This window comes from Magnolia sinica, chromosome 8 (genome assembly GCF_029962835.1).
Source record: "Magnolia sinica isolate HGM2019 chromosome 8, MsV1, whole genome shotgun sequence".
Lineage (NCBI taxonomy): Eukaryota > Viridiplantae > Streptophyta > Magnoliopsida > Magnoliales > Magnoliaceae > Magnolia > Magnolia sinica.
Window position 1 is genome coordinate 85,126,510 of NC_080580.1, and position 7,037 is coordinate 85,133,546.

At 40.0% G+C, this 7,037-nt stretch overlaps 1 long non-coding RNA gene across 1 annotated transcript; it reads left to right on the top strand.

Moving 5' to 3' along the window:
* The first annotated feature begins 3,245 nt into the window (after positions 1–3,245).
* On the top strand, positions 3,246–3,655 carry LOC131254106 (uncharacterized). The gene is made up of 2 exons (XR_009175501.1): positions 3,246–3,320; positions 3,486–3,655. It is a non-coding gene; the product is annotated as an uncharacterized LOC131254106 (long non-coding RNA).
* Positions 3,656–7,037: the final 3,382 nt, after the last annotated feature.

Genomic DNA, 7,037 nt, shown 5'->3' on the forward strand with positions numbered 1-7,037 from the left:
TAGATGCGTATTGCCAACATTTGGCATAATCTCATTGGACTAAGTGGATACATCAAAATAAGTGTAAACAGTGGGTACCACCGCTTGGTTGTCCAAGCTGTTGATTTTATTTTTATTTTTATTTTACACCTATGTCAGTACACACACTCTATGTTAGCCACCCCCACTAGGGATTCATAGCAAGACCTCAAGTGTTGAAACGAAGTATTTCCATTCAGTCTGCCAGTTGAGCTGTGGATCTGGGTGTTCTATGCTGTTGGTCTGATGTGTATGTGAACGGTTTATATATTACTTGCCACCACTCCGAGGGTTAAAATCGTTACATCAAAAGAATAAAAAACCATTAAATGGCCCATCCAGACTGGAATCCATGAACCATGGGCCCCAAACTGAAAACTGGAAAAGTATGAATCCCCTTCGAACCGATCGAGGACGGTCGAAAAGATAGCGTGATTTGGAGTATGCACCGTCCAAGAAGTCGACAACTGATTGGACGGCTGGATCCACAAATAAACGATGGTGGGCCCCATACAATCTGGATTGTTGATGCGCCGCGAACTATAAAGTATGGAGCACTCCTGCAACTTTAAATCACATGAACACTCCATGATGCTGATAGTTTACCAGCATTTTGAAGATGGACCCCACCTTTGAAACCACAATGATCGAGCGATCCTAACCATTGATTGGCGCGGCTATCAAATGGATCGTTAAAAATAAAAATATTCGACTGTCAAAACTCAATATGAACCATCCTTTTATTCTATCTAAGATACTTCCACCATTTGGACGGTTCAGATCACCATACACGCACGCACCACATGTGCGGCGAGCAAGTTGCCACCATTTAGAAAATGGTGTTGAACTACCAACCCATTGACTAAAGTTTGATGATAGTGGACACAACAGGATTGATTGGGACCTTACATTCCTGTGCCCTAAAGTTTATATGTGTGGGGCCCACTCCATTGGCTATGGACGAATGCAATGCACTATAAATACCTTTCAAATGTCTTTATTTGCATGAGTGGATAAGAGGAGTCTGTCTCCCACCAAAAAAAGAAAAAATAAATAAATAAATAATAGAAAATTAAGTTAATATTAAACAAATACCGACCTTTGATAAGCCCACACGCGTGTGCAATAAAGCTCATGTATATGCCACACATGTGCGACTTTTGAACCATATATATAAGATCCAATCCATTCATCAGCACATTTCTACTATATTGATTCCCTATCAAAAAGAATCAGATTGATCCACTGGTTAGATGGGCTACAGTTGAACAAAAAGAATGTACGGCTCTTAATAAGTTGGATAAAGCTTTCTAACCATCTATCTGTTTCTAAGTTTGGGGCCCAAGTGCTGACTGGGTTAGATTTTATTACTGGGAATATATGTACAAGGTGGGCCCAACCTGATGGATATATTAGTTCTCGCACGTATGTGCCATGGTCGCACATGTATGACGTGTACACGAGCTATATTACATGCGCGTGTGAGCTGAGCAAAGCTCGAAAGCACTTACCCAAGATTTCTCAGGAGGAATTTGATACTCTTGAAGACTTTGATTGTTGATATTCATGCACTCGAATATTGGACAACCAGCATCTATATTAGTCAATTCAAACCGTTCAAATTGTGGGACCCATTTTAGATAGGGAGAATCTTGAAAGAATATCTTGTGGACTATCTTAAATTTTTTTTACTGTACATTTGTTCATTGAAATCGGACGGTTGGTTACTTTTCATTTTATTGTGCCAAAAATGGGCCACTTCGGGCAACGGTTCTGTTTAAACGTTGATTTTTGTTGACCCATCAAAAAGTAAGCCATGTGATTCCAACAGTTCAATTTTAGTTTAATGCATGTCATGCTAGGTTGTGTGGCTTTTGAATTTAGACATATTTGTACCTGGTTTGGGCATGCACTAAATTTAGTGCAATGTAAAAGGCATGTAAATTGCTTAGCCTTTAATGTAAAAGCTGGCAAATTTAAGCTAAGTTTGGGCTACTTTTGGCTGAAATGATCACGCACACGTGGGGCTGTACACGAGTCAAGCTAGCTCGAAAAGCCTCACTCGATCTAGCTCAGGTTAAATGACGAATCAAGGCAAGTCAAGCTTCATATGATCCGGCTTGTTTTGGAAACGAATCGAGTTTGATCATAGCAGAGGTTAACCCGGCTCAACTCGGTTTGAAGCTCAAGCTCGGCTCGACTTGAATATATATTATATTTTATTTTATTTTATTTTATTTTATTAATTATATATATATATATATATACACACACACACACATACATATTATATTTAAAAATAAAAAAGTTAAAATTTAAACTATACCCTACCCATCCGTCCCTTTATTATTCTTTCCCTTCTTTATCCAACCCGCCGCACCCAAGCTCCTCTTTCCCTCTCTTGTGCCTGAGCTCCACAGTCCTCTCTCTCTCTCTCTCTCTCTCTCTCTCTCTCTCTCTCTCTCTCTCTCTCTCTCCTCAACACCCAAAACAAAGTACCTCTATGGCTCTATCTAATATTATATATATATATATATATATATATATATATATATATATATATATATATATATATATATATATATATATATATATATATTATTAATTAAATATTTGATTTGAGGGTTGGGTTGGGTCAATTGGGTCGGGTAGTTGGGTCAAGTCAAGTACAGGTTGGGTTGGGTTGCTAGGTTGAGTCAGGTGTGGGTTAGGTTGGGTTGGGAGTAGGCTCGACTCGACTCAAGGTAAACTCACCTTCACTCGATCCACCAACTTGCCTCGAGCTCGACTCGAAAGATTTGGCAAACAAGCCAAGCTCCAATGGTAAGTTCGAGGCCAAGCTCGAGCTCAAACTGAGGAGAGCAAGGACAAGTCAAGCCAAGCTTGGCCCACATCGACTCGATGTACAGCCCTATGCACATGCCTTCTATAATATTTATCAGTGAAGGTTTTAAGTCAAGAGTTTCAATATTGAGATTATGTGTTCGAGTACCCACCATGGTGTGTGTGTGTGTGTGTGTGAAAATGGTACTATGAGGTCGACCTCATAGGAAGTTCCTATGAGGTCGAGCTATGTGGGCTCTACTATGATGTGTGTCAAATATCTACCCCATCAATCTGATGCACCATTCCATGGTGGGCTACGGGATTAAAAATCAAGTCAATCCATGACTTGGGTTGGCCACACCATTCCTATGAGGTCGAGCTATGTGGGCTCTACTATGACTTGGATCATGAGTCTTTGGTGGCTGAACAGGGGATCTATTATCTGGCAAGCAACTACTATGGATACTGTTATCCAGGTTTGTTATGTTTGTTGGGATTGGTATCTTTAGTTGAGTAATTCAGTGTTCTCTATATGCTTGTGATTGTGTCTATGTGCACACGGATTTAAATATGAATGCACTCATGTTTAATTGCATATTTCAAGCTTGGAGTTTTATGAAGTGGATCTGTGATTGTTTTAGGAGCATTTGATGGCGTCTTGGAGCTTCTGGTTCATGCTGGCAGAAGTCTGCCCAAAGCTATCACGTGGAGGGGACCTTACTGAAACAGTTCATGTGGAAGGCTATGTGGCAGTTTGTTTGTTTTGAAAACTTTAAATAGACCATTAATTGTTTTGTTGGTATTGTCCTAATTGTTGTCTTGATGGATGTTAAATGGGTGAAACATGCACAAGTTCAATCATTGGTTGATTATAATATTGTTAGCTTTTGTTGATAGAAACTAGATTTAGCCTCCTTTTATGCCAACAAAGGCTAAATCTATCTTTAGTCTCAGTTTTGCCTCAGTTACCTAAACTGAGACTACAACTCCCGTGGCTAAAGGCTTTAACCTCGATTGTTGAGAACCGAGGTTAAAAATAGATTTAGCTTCAATTGGAGGCAACTGAGGCTAAAATTTGGATTTAGTCTCAGTTGGAAACAATGGAGGCTAAAATTTTGATTTAGCCTCATTTCGAGAAAACTGAAGCTAAAAAGGTTCTTTTAGCTTCACTTGAAGAACCGAGGCTATAAAAGTCATTTTAGCCTCAGTTGCTAAAACTGAGGCTAAAGGCTTTAGCCACGGGGGTTTCAACCTCTGTTTGGATAACTGAGGCAAAACTGAGGCTAAAGGCTTTAGCCACAGTTTTTAACCTTTTTAGCCACAGTTTTTAACCAAGGGTAAAGCCCCCTTTTCTTGTAGTGACCATATACAACAGTTGAGAGGAATTACTCTACCATTAAAACATTCATAATCATTTATTAGGTCCTTTGAGATCTGGTTCACAAATCCAACCCATCCATTGTGTGTGTCCCACTTGGATGAGAGGTGGGACCAATTTTTACCCACATCCAAAACTCAGGTGGGCCCCACCAAGTACTTTATATGTTTTAGGCATGTCTTCATAGGTTTTAGATGGTATGGCCCACCTGAGTTCCATATACGGCTAATTTTTGAAATATCCCATAACCTAAAGGGGACCCATCAAATGCACGGTGTTGATGTTTGACACACATCACGGTGGGACCCAGACAACTCAACCTCATGGGAAGTTCCCATGAGGTTGACCTCTTAGTACCATTTCCACACACACACACACACACACACACACAAGAGTATTTATGTTATCAGAACTTAGGAGATAATCTTGGAGAATGGAGATTACAACTGAGGTGTGTGTGGGTGGGTGCATTAATTTATTTATTTAAAAAAAAAAAAACTATTGAACCACATGTTACAATCCACGTAACAAATAACTTCCAACCTTTTATGTGCATGTGACATCCCACCTATCTATCAAGTTATGTTCACCATGAAGATTTTCACATGCAAATATTAGTCAATTCATTCATTGAGTAGACCATGCCGATATTTTATTATTTATCAATGGTTATACATTATTTTTTATGGTGTGACCCACTTAATGAGTAGATGGACATGATTTTCACTCTAAAGTGATCCTTATGGTGAGGGAAACATACTTAGAAAGGGTTAGATTTTGCATTTACTTTATAGGCTAGCTATTCACTTGGTGGACCATAATCCCCGCTACTTCAACTGAAGTCGGGTATTATGCCTCGATAAAAAAACCAAAAGTTATGTGGACACTACCTTATTGTGTTTAAGAAATCTAATCTAATCACTCATTGCTGGACCTAACTTTAGTTGTAGGTATCAAAAAGTAGTTCCATCCGTGATTTAGGTAAACCATACAACTGAAAATAGTATACCCAATGTAACGCCCTAAATTTCTAGGGTCAAGTAATGCTCGACTTCCGAATTTTCGGGTGCCACTTATGCTTTGCAGATTTAACTAATTTGGGTTTCATTTGATTGGTGTATGAGCATTTGAAAAATTAAATGAATCATGCGGCGTAAACTAAAATCAACTAACTAAATTAGAGCATGACAATCAAAATGATGTATATACGTGTAGTGTACAGGATCGTGTCCCAACAAAACACATATAGTCCAAAAGATGTACAAAACATTCATGCCCTACGGCCCCATCACTGGCCCTAGGACAACTACAATGACCCACCTAGGAGCTAGAAATACGAGAGCTCCTCCTCCAAGTCTATAGATGCTTCATCCAGCGCGTCAGACTCTGTGATACTTGCATCTAAGATAGGGTCTAGTTGGTCTTTTAAAACACCGTCCCAGAGTGGGAGTGAGTGATCAACTCAGTGGTTCCATTAACATCAAGTTACACATGCTATCAAATCCACATGCACAATTAATGAAAAGCAATTTAAACATATAGTCCCTAAATACTTTTGTTAATGCGCATACATGCTATTATGATATGATGTATGTCATCGCCATTCAATGTTCCCTCAATCGACTCCATATACACATTCACATATGACCAACACTCCCTCAATGTGACCTCAACCGCCGAGTCGTCAACCTAACTAATGCAATACGATAATGATCATGCTAGCTGAATATTTAATTATGTTCGTTCGTCCAGGATTGGGGAAACTGAGGCACTCCTACAAAAGCAAGGCCCTAATCCAATCACGAGGCTCAGGGCGACCGTAGCGGCATCGTGCCTACGATTCTTGATCCATCTGGGTTCGTCACTCCTGGCTACACTCATACGAAAGGCAGGTTTGTAAATTGGATTGCTCGCAGTCATTACAAGGAGGTTCATTATCCCAACATAAGCCGACAGCTTAAGTATAGTGTTTCATACCACCATGCTCGGCTCTCGAGACTTATGGATTGTGTCACTAACAGTTGTAAGTGGGTGTTCCAAAGGCATGGGGTGTCCCAAGTTCAAACAGGCGTGATCATACACGGTGAACATACATGGTTGGCCAACTAGTGGACTAGTCCGGCTGACTCGGGCAAACTACAATGCAACCATCACGGGGTGCAAGCATCCCGCGTAGTCCAACTACTGTTGGTTGCCCATCTTCTGCCTGAATCGGTCGGATTGGATCAGGGCAGTCGATCCAATAGGGCTGCCCTTGTGAATTTTTTCGATTTACTGGCCAACTCAATTACCAATAGACCAAAATTTTAAGCATGCCACAAAAAATTATATTCAGGAATAGACAACTAACTCAACAGTATTTCAGGATATTCTAGCTGATATCGGCAAACAAATAGGCATGCAAGTGCATTATTCAATCATCGCACAATTTACAATAATCAGCTAATTAGGTCATATATCAGGAGAAAAATATGGAGCACATGGGCATGAAATTTTAGTAAATCCAGTCTATTCTAACATGCAATCAATAATCGGCAGCCATAAATGGAAAGTACACTTCATAGAGGACAATAGGCTTAAGATTAGTCACTAGTTAGCATGCAATTCACAATTTTCACTACATAAACATTATTTGCGACTGTGCTTTTCAAGCACTTCCTTCCCGGTCCGAATTGCAGAGTTCGGGGCACTGTCTAGGTTCACCATCCGCGATGGACCTCAAGCCAGTAAGGCCAACGATTTCTTATAGTTTCGGATTTGGTAGAATTTCAACGGGCGACCCACACTCATTTTAGTCTGTCGTAGTAGATTTTGG